This window comes from Suricata suricatta, chromosome 12 (assembly GCF_006229205.1).
Source record: "Suricata suricatta isolate VVHF042 chromosome 12, meerkat_22Aug2017_6uvM2_HiC, whole genome shotgun sequence".
NCBI classification, from domain to species: domain Eukaryota; kingdom Metazoa; phylum Chordata; class Mammalia; order Carnivora; family Herpestidae; genus Suricata; species Suricata suricatta.
This window is the reverse complement of record NC_043711.1, coordinates 28,063,809-28,081,417: the sequence shown is the minus strand read 5'-3', so window position 1 is coordinate 28,081,417 and position 17,609 is coordinate 28,063,809. Positions and strand designations below refer to the sequence as shown.

At 41.9% G+C, this 17,609-nt stretch overlaps 1 protein-coding gene across 3 annotated transcripts in view; it reads left to right on the top strand.

Annotated features, from left to right (window-relative positions):
* Positions 1-17,609, top strand: part of FHIT (fragile histidine triad diadenosine triphosphatase) — a 1,373,604-nt gene that overhangs the window by 7,101 nt on the left and 1,348,894 nt on the right. The window contains exons 1-2 of one of the 3 annotated variants that reach the window (XM_029917795.1): positions 15,349-15,438; positions 15,827-16,036. The exons of 1 other annotated variant lie outside the window; for it this stretch is intronic. The gene's annotated coding sequence lies outside the window, so the exon portion shown is untranslated. Of the gene's footprint in view, positions 1-15,348; positions 15,439-15,826; positions 16,037-17,609 lie in introns of those variants that run through there. One more of the 3 variants, XM_029917796.1, reaches the window with a different exon arrangement.

The window sequence follows — 17,609 nt, the reverse complement described above, 5'->3', positions numbered from 1 at the left end:
CAAAGAACCAACTCTTGGTTTCATTGATCTGCTCGACTGTTCTTTTGGATTCTATATTGTTTATTTCTGCCCTGATCTTTATTATTTCTTTTCTTCTGCTGGGTTTGGGGTGCTCTTGCTGCTTCCCTTCTAGTTCCAGTAGGTGCTCTGTTAAATTTTGAATTTGCGCTTTTTCTAGTTTGTTGAGATTGGCCTGGATCGCAATATACTGTCCTCTTAGGACTGCCTTTGCTGTACCCCAGAGATTTTGGATTGTTATATTTTCATTTTCGTTGGTTTCCAAATATTTTATAATTTCTTCTCTAATTGCCTGATTAACCCAATCATCCTTTAGTAGGGTGGTTTTTAACCTCCACATTTTTGGAGGTTTTCCAGCCTTTTTACTGTGGTTAATTTCAAATTTCATAGCATTGTGATCTGAAAGTGTGCATGGTATGATCTCTATACGTTTATACTTATGGAGGGCTGCTTTATGCCCTAGTATGTCATCTATCTTGGAGAATGTGCCATGTGAACTCGAAAAGAAGGTGAATTTCTTATCTTCAGGATGCAAAGTTCTAAATATATCTATCAGTTCCATCTGTTCCAATGTGTCGTTCAGGTCTATTGTTTCCTTAGTGACTTTCTGTCTGGTTGAGCTATCCATTGCTGTCAGTGGAGTATTAACGTCCCCTGCAATTAGCACATTTTTGTCAATAAAATTGTTTCTTTTTGTGATTAGTTGTTTTATGTATTTGGGTGCTTCCGAGTTAGGCACATAGATATTTATAATTGTTAGCTTTTCCTGATGGAGAGATCCTGTAATTATTATATAAGGTCCTTCTTCATGTCTTTTTACTGCCTTTACTTTAAAGTCCAGTTTGTCTGATATAAGTATGGCTACTACAGCTTTCTTTTGGCTTCCAGTTGCATGATAGATATTTTTCCATCCCTTTACTTTCAACCTGAACGTGTCTTCCAGTCGAAAATGTGTCTCTTGTAGACAGCAAATAGATGGGTTTTGTTTTTTTATCCATTCTGCTACCCTGTGTCGTTTGGTTGGAGCATTCAGTCCATTTACATTCAGTGTTATAATTAAAAAATGTGGGTTTAGAGTCATTGTGTTCTCCCTAGAATTCATATTTATAGTGGTGTGTCTGGCACTTTGTATTCTTTGCAATATTTCCCTCATAGAGTCCCTCTTAGGATTTCCTGTAGGGCTGGTTTGGTGGTCATGAGTTCTCTCAATTTTTGTTTATTTGGGAACACTTTTATCTGTCCTTCTATTTTGAATGACAGGCTTGCTGGATAAAGGATTCTTGGCTGCATGTTTTTTCTGTTCATCACATTGAAGATTTTCTGCCATTCCTTCCTGGCCTGCCAAGTTTCATTAGATAGGTCTGTAACCACTCTGATAGGTTTCCCTTTGTATGTGAGGGCCCTTTTCTCCCTAGCTGCTTTCAGAATTTTCTCTTTCTCTTTATCTTTATATTTTTCCAGTTTTACTATGATATGTTGTGCCGAAGGCCAATTCAAATTACGTCTTAAGGGGGTTCTTTGTGCTTCTTGAATTTGAATGTCTATTTCTTTTTCCAGATTTGGGATATTCTCAGTTATAATTTGGTCTAGTATCCCTTCAGGACCCTTCTCTCTGTCTTCCTCTTCAGGAATTCTTATGATATGGATGTTGTTCCGTTTGATTGTATCACTCAGGTCTCAAATTCTCCTTTCCTACTCCTGGATTAATTTCTCTCTCTTTTTTTCAGCTTCCTCTTTTGCTATAACTATATCTTCTCTAATTCACCTATTCTTTTTTCTGCTTCGTCAATCCTTGAGGTGGCTGCCTCCAATTTGTTATTCACCGCATCTATAGCCTTTTTTCAACTTATCACACCTATTTTCAAACTGCCTAGTAATTGTCTCAGTTGATTCTTTGATGCTTTCTCAACCCCAGCGATTAATTTTATGACAAGTTTTTAAAATTCTTGATCCAGTATGTTGTCTAGATCTGCCTTGAGCAGTTCTGTGGCTGTGACTTCCTCCTAGAGGTTCTTCAGGGGAGAGTTCCTTCATTTTGTCATTTTTGCTAGTTTTCTGTCTCTTGTCACCTTTAAAAAACTCGTTGTGCACTGTGCACCTGTTAATATTTCTCTGTTAAAGAGGCTTAATGACTGTCCAAGGCCTGTCGTTTCTGGAAATGTTCTTTTAATGGTGTCTCTCAGTTTCTCTTGTTGTGCCTTTGAATATTTTATTTCCCTACTCAACAATATTTGGGACTCGCCACCATGCACACTTTGGCTTGTTTCTTGGCGTAGCCCTAAGAAGGAAAACAGACAGACAAACACAGAGGGAACAGAAGCACACAAATGCACAGACAAATCAAACAAACAAACACATTAAAAGGGGGAACGAAAAGAAAGAAAATGGAAAGGATAGAGACGAAAAAAAGAGAAGAAGAAAACAAAGAAAAATAATAAAAGGGGTCAGAGACAACAAAGGACAGTGGACAGTCTAAAAGTGTATGACCAGTTGAGGGGAGAGGAGGGATGAGATACAGGAGAATATATCTAGATTGCAAGAAGGTAAAAAAAAGGGAGAAAGGAGAAAGGAAAATAAGGAGTAGAATTTTTTAAAAATTTAAGTAAAAAAAGGTAATAATAAAAAATAAGTACAAAAAAAGAAGAAGAAAATAAAAAAATTGAAGAAAAAAAGAAAAAGGAAAAAATAGAACAAAAAAAAAAGCAGCAGCTCCCCCTCATGGATAGGCATGGTTTGGTGTGGTAGGTCTCAGAGGCTGCTCTCAGAGGCTCCGCCTTGGTGTCTGCAGAGAGTAGAATGGAGGCATGCCAAGCTCCGCTGAAACTACGCACTGTAGGCCACTCTAATGAGTCCAATCTCCTTGTGCTGTGGTTGAGCTGAGTTGTATTTTCCAGGTCCGCCTCTGTTCAAAGTTCCAGTCCATGCACTTTTATGCTACCACAGATGAGATGTGTTTGTTTTGGTGGCTGGCTTCTTAGGGGGAGGAATCAGTTTGTCTTGGCTCAGGCAGGGATTCTGGCTGTCCCTGCCTGAGGCGAGGTATATAGCCTCAGGTGAGATGTGCCGCAGGAGGTGATGTGCGCACCGTCACAGACACAACTGCGGATTCCCAACCCCCAGCCGGGATCGCGATCACATTGGGGGAGGAATGAGTTTCTCTTGGCTTTGCACAGCGTTGCGCAGCGTTGCCTGAGGTGCTGTGCGTTGCCGGAAATGAGCTGGAAGCTCCTAGAGCCTGAGTGTGCGTGTGCCCAGGCTTCCATGACTGCCAACTCCTGCCAGGATCATGTAGGTGTTGGGGCTATTTTTTCCCTGTTGGCACCCAGGATTTGGGATTCGCGTGGCCAATGCTGAGGGCGAGATGCGCCATGGAAATTAGGTGCGTGCTCCCACTCCCAAAACTGAGGTCGAAGTGAGCGCCCTTGACGTTGCTGCTGCTGTGGCCTCTGACTCCCTGCCGAGATGGTGCAGGGCTGGAAGCTGTTCTTCCCCTTGTGCCACCTGGGTTTGGGATTTGGGCTACCCAGCAGTTATCTATGGAGTGAGTTTCTCTCTCCAAGCACAGTTAAGCATTCTTTACCTCTTCCCCAGAGACAGTACTATGAGCGTGTTCAGTTTCTCCGTCTCTTCCATTTGTCTCTCGGGCTCCACGCACTTGCCCTGTGTTGGGCTGGGGCTCCCATCTCCCCTGCCCGTCTCGGGCTGGCCTGTTTTCCAATCTCCCCGGTTCGCACTCACTCACTCAGGTATCCTTGAGGTTCTCTTCCTTCTGGAGTCCATATTTTCTCCTTCCACACTTGCAGATGAGAGTAATGTCCTTCTCAGTTCGATAGATGGGCAGACGAAGTTTACAGAGCTCCCTTCTTCTCCGCCATCTTGGCTCCTCCTCTTTTTTCTTTTTTTTAAGTTAAGTAGACCCCATGCCCACCATGAGGCTGAACCCATAGCATCTATACATTCTAATTCAGTAGCATGAAATGAAAGCTTCCTGAGAGGATGCCCAATATGAAGATTAGTTTCCTTTTTAATTTTTTTATAGTTACCCTCACCCTCCATTTCAGGGAAGAATAATTAAGCTAATTTGATTAAAAACCTTTATTTTTCTGGATTATCCATAGTATATGGGGACTCTTTCCTTTTAAAAGTTTTTTTTTCTTACAGAAAATGTGTATGCATAGGTTTGTTTCTATCTGAATATTTATATTTAAAACCTTATATCCAGTGTCCAGGAGCATTCTTGGCCTGAATTTCAATTACTCTGTACCATAATTTTGTTTTTCAGCATTTCCTGAGCTCTTTTACTCACTAGGAGGTTATTTCACAACGTAGTCGTTTTATTTTTCTACTGTGTTGACTTAATAGAGGGAGAAAGAGAGTGGGAAAAAGTGTTCTTGTTGGAGGGCTTAAAATACAGTTAAAAATTACATATTTTAGGGATATTTTGTACGTATGCCAAGGTTTTCTTTTAATGAGAAATATATAGGAATAGAAGAGAAAAACGAGAAGCTGGCTAAGAGGTTTGCAAAAAGCAGATGTTGACAGTATTCTGGAATGGAAAGACTCTTTCTGAGTCTATTTACGTGTTTATTAGTGTTCCTTGTTATGGATTTACCTCTTTTTATTAACAATCAGATTTCCATTAAAATTCAGTGTATTTTGCAGTTTCTCAGGCTCACAGCTATTGGAGCTAAAACCCATCATAGATAATGTGGAAGTAGCAGAACTCCCTCATGAGGTTTAATGCATGCATATTTTTGTTGAGCACAGTTTGGAGGAGAGTATGGTCTGCAGTCATTTAATCACTGAAGTGTGTGGTGGATGGTAAGAACAAAATTTTCATTTTCTACAAGACTTAGAGTCTTCTTCCGTGTCTTCTTTTTCGGGAAAAAAACACCCCAGAACTCATTGCTATCTTGAGTCTCCACATGACCAGCAGGACAGTCGCTGCCTGGGTATGCCCAGAGACGCTCTACGGATGCCTTGGAATTCCGAGGACAGGGCAGAGGGGGCTGGAACCTGCTGGAGTCAGGTTATTTCTCTCACTCCTGGAGCACAGGCGACTCCTGTTCAGATTCTCCCAGGAGTGAGGCTGGTGGATAGAGAGGTGGTGGTCCTAAGGAGGGCAGGAGAAAGCAAGGCAGTGGGGATGGAAGAGGTGTAACAACAACAAAGAAGGTCGGCTGGAGGGGTGATGGAAAGCTTTTTTGTTTTTATAAATACGTATGTGAATGGTGCCCTCTCAGAGCTGTGCTGTGCCCTGCTTGCCTGGTTGTCACCTAGAGGGGACCTGATGAATGGGAGGTGCCGGCACCTTTAGAAGAGGGGAAGTGATACTGGGTACAAAAACAGCAGGTGGCCACTGACCTTTGAAATCTCAGTTGCTGGGATCTGTGGGCTGAGTGGGTAAGAGCAAGGCCAGGAAGCTTCTGCAGCCAATAGCCACGGATAAAATCTGCAGCTGAGGCCCTTTCTTGGCCCCTCCAAGCAGGGTAGAGAGCTTCTAAGCCACGGCTTCCTCTAAGCTCTTGAACATCTGAGGGGCAACAGGCCAGCGCTTCCCTGGCCTAGAGGAATTAGCTGTGCTTGGGTTCCCAGTGCAGATAAAAAGCTGAGTCCAGCTCCCGTGTGCTGGAGACTGGCTGGAATGGTATGCAAAGGTCTTGGTGAGGCCAGAAGCTCCTGCATGTCTCATGAGCTCCCAGGTGATACAGATGTTGCTGGGCCATGGGCCACACTTAGAAAGCAGGGTTCTAGTTCTTTATGGCTTCTCCTATGCTGCCTTTTAAAAAAAATTTAATAGTTTATTGTCAAATTGGTTTCCATAATACACCCAGTGCTTCTCCCCACAAGTGTCCCCCACCCATGACCATCACTCCCTTCCCTCCCTCCCCCCCCCCCTTCAGTCCATGGTTCATTTTCAGTATTCAGTAGTCTCTCATGATTTGTGTCCCTCACTCTCCCCAGCTCTCTTTCCCCCTTCCTCTCCCTATGGTCTTCTGTTCGGTTTCTCCTGTTAGACCTATGAGTGCAAACATATGATATCTGTCCTTCTCTGCCTGACTTATTTTGCTTAGCATGACACCCTGGAGGTCCATCTACTTTGCTACAAATGGCCATATTTCATTCTTCCTCATTGCTATATAGTACTCCATTGTATATATACAACATGTAGAAAAATGAAATTAGACCATTTTCTTACACCATTCACAAAAATAAACTCAAAATGGGTAAAGGATCTGAATGTGAGACAGGAAACCATAAAAACCCTAGAGAAGAAAGCAGGAAATAGCCTCCTAGACCTCAATCGCAGCAATTTCCTCCTTGACACATCCCCAGAGGCAAGGGAATCAAGAACAAAAATGAACTACTGGGACCTCATCAAGATAAAAGCTTCTGCAAGGCAAAGGAAACAATTAAAAACTAACAGGCAACCGACAGAAATGATAGTGGCAAATAGCATATCAGATAAAGGGCTAGTATCCAAAATATACAAGGAGCTCACTAAACTCCATATGTGAAAAATGAATAATCCAGTGAAGAAATGGGCAGAAGACATGAACAGACACTTCTCCAAAGAGGACATCCAGATGCCAACAGACACATGAAACAATGCTCAGCGTCACTCATCAGAAGGGAAATACAAATCAAAACCACACTGAGATACCACCTCACGCCAGTCAGAGTGGCTAAAATGAACAAATCAAGAGACTATAGATGCTGGTGAGGATGTGGAGAAACGGGCACCCTCTTACACTGTTGGTGGGAATGTAAACTGGTGCAGCCGCTCTGGAAAACAGTGTGGAGGTTCCTCAAAAAACTATCGATAGAACTCCCCTATGACCCAGCAATAGCACTGCTAGGGATTTACCCAAGAGATACAGAAGTGCTGATGCATAGGAGCACATGTACCCTAATGTTCATAGCGGCACTTTCTACAATAGCCAACTCACGGAAAGAGTCCTACACTGCTTTTAATGTGAAGAGTGTTAAGAGTTCACAAATGCCTATGTCACTCTGTCACAGGCTGAGGGCTATCTGAGGCAAGTTGTTTTGCCTTGTGGAATTTATTTTCTTCTATAAAATGGACCTAGTACATATGTACCTCCTAAGAAGGTATAAGGAAAATGGGATAATCTATATAAAGTATTAACACAAGTACCTCTCCTATAGTAAGTTCTCAGTAAATGTTAGCTTTTATCTTTATTATTGTTATTATATTTTATGTTTTTATTATTTTTGAGCTCAGAGACCCAGATCTGTAAACCCAAGGAACGTGGCTTTACCAGGTGCCAGATGTGGGAACATGGATAGACCTTGACTTGGTCTGTTTCTTTGTCTTTAAAATGGGAATTGTAATAGTAACTGACTGGATGTTGTGAGGGTTGAGTCAGATTGTACGTATAAAGCTCTTGGTCTGTGTAAACTACTGTTAGGATAGTGAACACTAATCACTGGAATTGGGGGCATCTTCACAGCAGCTTCTTTGACCCTGGGTTGGCCAGGTTTCTGTGAGACTCTTGTGGTCTGGTAGGAGCTGTCTACACTAGTGTCAGGTGAGTGGAGAGTGTGCCCAGGATCTGGAAGTAGGTAACATCTGGAAGTTAAGGTAAGTAGGCAGGTGGAATGCGGATGATAGCCTGGTACCAGGCCCAGTAGCAAATCCAACTCAGTGCTGAAGCTTGCTCTGACCACGGACCTCACTGGGCTCTGCCTTGACGATCCCTGACCTGCCTGGTACCCCAGTGTCTGTACCTAATGTCTCCAACTGTATTCTTGCCACTTATTGGTTCTGAGTCATTCCCTTGCTCATCATTCATTAATTCACTCTGCATTTACTGAGGCCTTTTTCTTAGGTTTCTGCAGCTTAGTTCCTGTGTCTGTAGCTTCCTTGACTTACACTTTTTTACAGCTTTTATTTAGCCTCTAATTTTTGATTAGTGCCCTCTTCCTTCTAGAGGAAAGGAAGCTCTATGAACGCATGAGTAGTGGCTAATTTGCTGGTGCCAACTCCCAGCACCTAGTCCCTAACTTAGAACTTGATGTTGAACTTTGCACTGTGCCTCCTACTTCTGGGCTCTGCTCCATTACTTCTCTGGTTAGCTGAGTCCTGGTTGCACAGGGGCTATAGGGAATGAAATCTGTTGAAGTCCTGGACCTCAGTGCCTCTTACCATTTCTTGAATTGTGCAGCCTTTCATTTCCTCCCCTTCCTGGAGAGAGCACCTTGTTTATTGTGTTAATATTGTATATGTTGGGGCAACTGGGTGGCTCAATTGGTTAAGTGTCTGACTTTGGCTCAGGTCATAATCTTGCAGTTCGTGGGTTTGAGCCCCACATTGGGCTCCGTGCTGACAGCTCAGAGCCTAGAGCCTGCTTTGAATTCTGTGTTCCCTTCTCTCTTTGCCCCTCTCCTGCTTACACTCAGTTTCTCTGTCTCTCAGAAATAAATAAACATTAAAAAAGTTAAAAAATATATTGTGTATTTTCCCTCTTGTTTGCTCACTGAAGACATGGACCTTTTGTAGTACTGTTCCTTGCTTTGTCTCTATTCATAAAGCAGCACATGGCCTGTGGTGGACAGGGTGAGTTCTGTCTCTTCATTACCATTGAGAGTTGAAAGTCTGGGTTACCTTCAAGGTTGTTGCTCTCCATGCAGATGATAGGAATTTTCAAATGTTGGGAGCCAAGAAGGGGCCCATAGGAAGGGGGTAGAGAGAAGAACCCATTTTCTGGTTCTGAGGATCAACTCCTGTCTCTGCTTCTCATTAGCTGTGTAATCTTGAGCAAAGGACTCAACCTTTCTGCATCTTGCTTTTCTGTAAAATGAAGGCGATAATACCAGTTAGCTTTTAGTTGCCGTGAGAATCAAGTGAGATGGCTGATGGGACGCATGCCCTTACACAGTGCCTGACATGTCACCACTCAATAAATATTACCCAGATTGGTGTCATTAGACCTGGAATGTAGCTCTGTCTACTCCTGCTGGCTGGTAGTTGCACATGGGTCCCAGTGTTCACCTTGAAAATCAGGGTACGTCCTTCCCACAGCAGTGTTGTGTGGTGGGCTGTTATAGTGCCTTTGGTCATCAAGTAAATGTAGACGCCATCAGTTCTGGCCATACTGAGCTTGCTGCAAACATTGGGGAACAACAACCCAGGATTCAGCACAAAAAATGAATGCGGGTTGATGTTAAAGACAGAGGAATACAAATCAGAAAACAAACACATCCACCGTACTGTAATATTTAAATGCCTTCTCATAAACACTTAAGATTCTCATTAGTCCAACATCAGAAAAGTGATAAATATTAATATTTGTCATCAAAGGGAAGCTTAGAAATCAAAGCAGAGTAAACAACTGTTGTATTTCAAGGATTACATAATACCGAAGGAATTTTAATTCAACACCTCCAGAACTCTATTTTTAAACATTTCTCTTAATTATTTTTTATCCACTGCAAAAAGTAGGAAAGGTGTGCATTTAGTTGGAAAAGATTCGGAGACTTTACTCATTCTGATCATGTTTTCAAAGACTTGGGCCATTTTTGTGTCGCGGGTCTACAGCGGAGACCCTCATGTGCTATAGCCGCTCTCCTCCACATCTCCAGTTCTGCTTCCAGAGAATCAGAGTGGGAACTGGCTCCTGTTAGATCATGAAAAGGCACGGGGAGCTTCTGTCTTGGCTGTGGGTTCCTTCCCCAAGCTTCTCTACTCTTCCCAGTTCTGAGTGTGCCCGAAGCATGTGCAGTAGTCCCCAGAGTTGGCAGGGAGCAGAGGGGGAGATAATAGGCTGGTGCCATCACTGTAAGGTGGTCAGGCTTTCCCTTCCTGTTTTTTTTTTTAAATTATTTTTAATGTTTTAAATTTATTTTTGAGAAATAGAGAGAGACAGCATGAGCAGGGGAAGGTCAGAGAGAGAGGGAGACGCAGAGTCTGAAACAGGCTCCAGGCTCTGAGCTAGCTGTCAGCACAAAGCTGGACATGGGGCTCGAACCCATGAACCGGGAGATCATGACCTGAGCCAAAGTCGGATGCTCAACCAACTGAGCCACCCAGGTGCCCTGTTTCCCTTCCTGTTTTTACAGAGCCAGGCATGGCTGACTCTGGGTGACAGGGTCCCATCATGTCACCACAAGGGCATGGCACAGGGAGTCAGGAGACCTAGGTTTTAGTTGTGGCTCTCACTGCCTTCTGCAAGTCTTGTCCTCTCTCTGGGAGTCCCTTTCCACATCTGTGAAATGAGGGGGCTTGGATCTGGTAATTCTGAAGGCCTGTGCCCCTCCCACATTGTATAACCTCAGGGAAGCCCTTCCTTGTCCCCTCTGCGGAGGGGCACTTGCTTGGAGTGGCTGGTTTTGGGGCCAGACAAACCTCTACCTTGCCTTAGTTAATTTATTTCAGTTATTAGTTATTTATCCATTATTGAGAATAGTACAAGGTTGTCATAAGCACAAGATGTGATGTTTGGAAATCCAGTGCTGTGTCATTATTATTGTTATGTTATTATTGTTATATATTATGTTTATATCTGGACTCAGGACTTTTCTGTCTCTTTGTGACTCAGTTTCCTCATCTAAAAAATGGGAATAGTAGGGGTGCCTGAGTGGCTCAGTGAGTTAAGCATCAGACTCTTGTTTTTGTCTCAGGTCAAGATCTCACGGTGTGTCAGATTGAGCCCAGCTTTGGACTCTGTGCTGACCGGACGGAGTCTGCTTGGGATTCCTTCTCTCCTCTCTCTCTGCCCCTTCCTTGCTTGTACATGTGTGCTCTCTCAACATAAATAAACATTAGAAAAAATGGGAATAATAAGAACATACCTCATTTGTTATTTGTGAGAATAAGATAATACATGAAAAGATGTAGGAGACTTCCTGGTATATAGTAAGTACCAAATACATGTGAGTGATGATTTTAGCTATTGTTTATATTATTACTCACAATGCCTAGAATGAAGCAGTGATTTTTGTAAAGAATAAGATAGGACAGAGCAGGGGTGCCGAGGTAGCTCAGTTGATTGAACGCCCAACTCTTGATTTCAGGTCAGGTCATGATCCCAGGATCATGGGATTAAGCCTGGTGTTGGACTCTGTGCTGAGTGTTGGGTCTGCTTGGGATTCTCTCTCCCTCCCTCTGCCCTTTTGCCCCTCTCCCCTGCTCATTCGCTCACTCTCTCTTTCAAAAAAAAAAAGATAGGAAAAGGCAAATGGGAGTAGTTACCTTCTCTAATATACATGCTGAAGCACATTTTCAGTGGTCTAAAAGATCCACCATTTTCTGTAAGCATCTCATGTAATGTAGGGAACATTAAATAAATGATGTCAAATCTGTACTTAAAAGTCAAGTATTGGTATCTAACCTGAATTCTTGAAATAAGATTCTGGAGCCTTTTTCAGAATCTAATGTTCCCTACATACAGAGGCAATGAAAATACTAACTGGAAAGGATCGCCTCTATGTTCATAGCAACGTTATTTACAGTAGCCAAGCTGGAGAAACAAGTGTCCATTGATGGATAAATGGATAAAGAAGTTAGGGTGTGTAGACACACACACACACACACACACACACACACACACACACACTGGAGTATTATTCAACTGTAAAAAATGAGGATGATTGGAGACTCTGAGGGCATTATGCTAAGTGAAATAAGTCAGAGAGAAAGACAAATACTGTTTGATCTCACTTATTTGCAGAATCTAAAAACCAGAACAAATAATCCCACATTGAACTTCTAGAGAAAAGATCAGGTTTGTGGTTTACCAGTGACAGGGGGCAAAGTGCGGGGAGGGATTGGAAGAAAGCGGTCAAAGGGCAAGAGCATCCTGTTAGTTATAAGACAAGTAAGTTCCAGGCAGTCACGTACTACAACATGGTGGCTAGCTAATGCTACAGTACCGTATGCAGGGAAGTTGTTAAGAGACTAGATCCTAAAGGTTCTCATCACAAGGAGAATTTTTCTTTTACTTTTTCTCTTTATTGTATGTATATGACAGGATGGTTGTTAACTAAGCCTGTTTGATAATCATTTCACAATACATGTAACTCTAACCATTGTTCTGCACACCTTAAACTAACACAATGCTGTGTGTCAGTTATCTCTCAATAAAACTGGAAAACGGATATCTCTCTCGTGGGAAAATGAGGAGAACAGAAGTTAACTAAAATGGTGGAATGCTGATATCTCTGGGGATAACAGCAGGGAAATGGGAAAAAATGAGGCAAGAGGTTTTTTTTCCCCTTAAGAGCTATGTATTTCCATTTGATTTTATGGTTATATACTTTGCCTTACAATAAATAAACAAAAAATATTTTGTTGCAAGTCAAAAAAAAAGAAAAGGAATCTAATGTTCCAGGTCAAGGGTCTATCTCCACATATAAGATGAAACTGAGTTAGAAGAGAGCTTACTTTTTATCAGATTACTGTGGGCCAGGAACCAAACTAAGACCTTTTTGTGTGGATACTCTCATTTCATCTTTATGGCAGCTCTATGAGGCAGATACTCTTTCTATCTCTGTTTATACCTGAGAAAGCTGAAACTCAGAGAGGCTAAGTAAATGCTTAAGGTCACCCAGCTAGCAAGTGGTGGCACTGGGATGTGGGTCCAGGTCCTGTGATCCAGGAGCTAGAGCTCTATTACGTGCTGTCCCCAGATGGTAGAAAGGTCAGACCTACCCAATAGCCACTATTTCCGTACAATGAAGTCTAATAGATGAAGACAAGGATGGAAATGACTTACTTTTATTAATGACAGCAAATCACCATTCATTTATGTTGTTTCCAAGATCATTCCCTTTCATGTAAGGGAATGAGCTTCAATACAGAATAGACTTATTGAAGGAAACATCAATAATTTCTCAAATTGGCAGCATCAAAACTGTATTTATGGAATTAAAGAAAACATACTGCATTTATATAATGCAAAATTTACCTGGAAACAAAATTTCTTTATCTTCTTCTATATCTCAGGTTGCTGCTGTTGGTATCAGTCTATTTTTATTATTATTTTAAAATGTTTATTTTATTTTTGAGAGAGCACATGAATGGGGGAGGGGTGGAGAGAGAGGGAGACAGAGGATCTGAAGCAGGCTCTGCGCTGACAGCAGAGAGCCTGATGTGGGGCTGGAACTCACGAAGTGTGAGATCATGAGCTGAGCCAAAGTTGATTGCTTAACCAACTGAGCCACCCGGGTGCCCCAACATCAGTCTGTTTTTAAAACACAAATATAAATTGTTTCTTGTTAATGCCATTGGATCTGCAGGCAGATATTAGCCTAAGCTGGTGTTGAAGAGGCTGACATCTTGGTCAGGGGGCCCACATTATTCTATGAAAAGGGGATAGTAAAAAAAAAATAAAGCTTCTTACCCACTGCATAAGAAAATAAATTTATTTTAGGAGCTTAGGAAAAAGGCAGAAATGCTCAAAAATAAAATAACATTGCCATTCTACCCCCTTGTGATAGCACCAGCAGTATTTCAGTGGAAACTCTTTTGATCCTTTTTTATTACATGTATATATTCGTTTGTTCTGTTAGTTTTCTAAGTTTACGTATAGCTTCGTTACCTGTTTTTCATCATCGAAGTATTGAGTGCATGTTCCCATGCCGTTAACGACAGCAAAGTACTCCACTGTTAGAACATGCAATTACTGCCCTTCCTACTCCAATTATTTAGCAGTAGGTTTTTCCCACCTCTATTTCTGATATATATTAATGAAGAATGTTTGCATGCATGCATCAGCACATCCAGGATTCTTTTCTTAGGATGCGTTCTCAGAAGTGGAAATGCTGGGTCATCTTGTAAGCAGTAGGAGTAGCTACCCAGTTTTCCTAAACTTCACACTATAGGTAGTGCTCTCTGTGTGCCTGGACTCCCCACTAACGGCTTCTCCCATGTCCTGTTTCCCAAGAACTTCCGACAAGACTATGGAGCGAGAAACTGATGAGGTAATTAACATCAGTCTACAAGTTCAAGTTGGTGATCAAAATAAACATTCTGGACTACCCATCCCAGGCTTCACATGGCCTTTATTATTTAGTATGTTATCTTGTCAGCTTAGAATTCTTGCAGCTGCAAGTAACAGAAAATGCCACTTAGAGTGGCTTAGAAAACCAGAGGATTATTTCTCCCACAGAGGGAGAAACCTAGACATGGTGGGGGAGGGGGGAGGTGGTTTGGGCTCTAGTTCAGCAGCTCAGAGATGTCAAGGAGACATCTACAGGGTTCTTGGCTTTCTCTTACTGACCACTGGATGGCTGTGACTGAAGCAGAAGCCTTGCGTGTGTTCAGGGAATCAGGGAGGGGTAAGAGAAGAGAGGTGAAAGTGATAGATTTTTGATCCTAGATGTTGTTAACCTGATTTTATAAAGTGATGCTTTTTGCTCTTATTGCAGAAATAACGTATGACCATTAGAGAAAATATATTTCACCCATAATCTCACCACCAGGAGGTAATCACTGGTCTCATTTTGGTGTTCATCCTTTCTGTTTAGTTATAAATGCACGAAAAAGTGGGATTACCCACTGATGTACTGCCTCATGACTGGCCTTTTTAATCAACATCCATCTCAATGCTGAGCACCTGGTAAATGCTTTACAAATTTTACTGAAAAATTAATGAATGATTTCATTATTTTATTCAATGAATATTTCTCTGTATCATTAAGACTGTTTTTGAGTATACTTTTTAACAGCTGCATATCACTCAATTGTTAGAATGTTTCATCATTTCTTGGACTGACTCTTTTTTCAATATCTCTTCAAAATTAGGGATGCCTAGGTGGCTCAGCTGGTTAAGCTTCCAACTTCAGCTCAGGTCATGATCTCCTGGTTTGGGGGTTTGAGCCCCATGTCAGGCTCTGGCTGACAGGTAGCTCAGACCCTGGAGCCTGTTCTCAATTCTGTGTCTCCCTCTCTCTTTGACTCTCCCCTGCTCACACTGTCTCTCTCTCTCTTTCTCTCAAAAATAAATAAAACATTAAAAAATCTTTTCAAAAATTAAAAAACATTTTTTATATTTATTTATTTTTGAGAGACAGAGAGACAGAGTGTGAGCAGGGGAGGGGCAGAGAGAGGGAGACATAGAATCCGAAGCAGGCTCCAGGGTCCGAGCTGTCAGCACAGAGCCTGACGTGGGGCTTGAACCCACGAACTGTGAGATCATATCTGAGCCAAAGTTGGCCACTTGACTGACTAAGCCACCCAGGTGCCCCAAAATTTTTTCAAAATTTTAACTATGACAAATAATTCTGTAGTGAACATCTCTGTGTGTATGAATGTGTGTGTACAAATCTTTCATTTTTTTCCCCTTAAATTCTTTTCAAAAGGTGAATCACTAGGTCCAAGGTCCAGTTTTAGAGTCCTTGATGTGTATCATCAAATTGCCCTCTTCACATGTATCATCCTATACTACTACCTGCAATGTGAGTTATTATAATCTTGTTTTATTTTTATTTTTAGTAGACTTAACTATTTTTCTGAGTAGGTAATATATTCCTCTGGTTCAAAAATCAAAACAATAAAAAAGAAGGTTTTGCTTCTTCTCCTGTCCCCATCCCCCTATCTCTGCCGCCATTTCCCTTAGGATTGTCCCCTTGGTTAGTTTCTCTTGAATTTTTTCAGTATTTTTAATGTATATAGGACAATATGTATATAAATTACTTTCCTTCCTTTTTTCTTTTTCTTTTTCTTTTTCTTTTTTTTTTTTACGAAAAAAATACCATGTAATATACACTATTCTGTACCTTACTTTGTTTGGTCTGACTGCTGTATAATGCTTCATAGTTGTTATTTGTCTATTCTCCTGTCTAGCCTTATTTGAAGCTTGGATCTTTTCAGCCAGACCAGGCCCAAATGACCCATGATATTCTGGCCCTGTGGCAATTCTACTAACAGGAGCAGGAAGTGATGTCTTCATTTCCGAGACCTGCCTGGCCTGCTGCACATTTCGGCTTTGCTTCTCAGGGTGCAGTTGGCGGTGTCTGAAGTATTCTAAATCCAAGAAGGGAGAGAACGAGAAAGGTACGTTTTACCTCTTTGAAGGCTCGCTTGCCCCCCTATCTTTGTGAGATTTTTCATGGTCTAGTTTGGGTAAAGAGCAACCCCTCCATTCTTATCCAAGGGGCTGGTAGCTCATATAGGAGATGATGTCCTGCGTACTTTTTAAGGAATTGAATGTCACAGTTCGGGCCCATTGTGGGCTCCTTCAAAAGGCTGTAGAGAAGACTCCTTTCTTATCTGCTCTAGCTTCTGGTGGCTCCAGGCATTCTTTGGCTTGTGGCTGTATAACTATTTTCTTCACTTGGCCTTCTCTGGGTCTTTTCGTCTTCTCTCTGACACAGATCTATCTCTTTGGGGACCACCATTTGGCCCCCTACAAGGCTTTGATTTTAGGGCACTGATTGCAGAATCTGTACTCTGCTCTGCGATACCGTGTCCTGGGAAGTGCCACAGAAAAAGTCCATTTTCTTTTCCACATGATGAAAGAAAGACTGGAACTTTTTTGCCCAGGGCTGTATCTTTATTGTCTTGCTCAGTGCCTTGTGCAGAGGAAGTGCTCAATCAAAAGGAATGTCTTTATCAATGAGTGATCCACTGAATGTAAGAAGGCAGCTTTTGGTGTCTCTCGTGACTTTTCGCCAGACTGAGTGTCCCCAGGTACTTCAGTTGTTCTTTGTGTGAAGTTCAGAAGCCTCCACCATTCTGGCTGCGCTCTTGTACATACTCTCTAACTTGGCCAGTATTCCTCTTAAAGTATGCTTTAAGTTTGAACTCTTGATAGGATCTAAACAGCAGGATTCTCTATGGTTTACATACTATATTTAAAAAAAATATTTTATTGATTTATTGAGAATACGAGCTGGGGAGGGACAGAGAAGAGAGCGGGAAGAGAGAATCCCAAGCAGGCTCCGTGTTGTCAGCATAGAACACAGCGCAGGGCTCTGTCTCAGGAACTCTGAGGTCATGACTTGAGCCTAAATCAAGAGTTGGATGCCAACTTTCTCGAGGGTTTTTATTAAGAAGAGATGTTGTATTTTGTCAAATGCTTTTTCAGCATCTATCGACAGGATCATACGATTTTTTCTTTTGTTTTGTTGATGTGGTGTATCACATTTATTGGATTTGCGAATATTGAACCAACCTTGGAACCCAGGAATAAATCCCACTTGATCATAATGGATAATACTTTTTATATGCTGTTGAATTCGATTTGCTAATATCTTGTTGAGTATTTTTGCATCTATATTCATTAAGGATATTGGCCTGTATTTCTCTTTTTTCGTTGGGTCTCTGCCTGGCTTAGGAATCAGAGAGACGGGCACCCTCTTACACTGTTGATGGGAATGTAAACTGGTGCAGCCGCTCTGGAAAACAGTGTGGAGGTTCCTCAAAAAACTATCGATAGAACTCCCCTCTGACCCAGCAATAGCCCTGCTAGGGATTTAGGCAGGGGATACAGAAGTGCTGATGCATAGGAGCACATGTGCCCCAATGTTCATAGCAGCAATGTCAACAATAGCCAAATCATGGAAAGAGCCTAAATGTCCATCACCTGATGAGTGGATCAAGAAGATGTGGTATATATATATATATA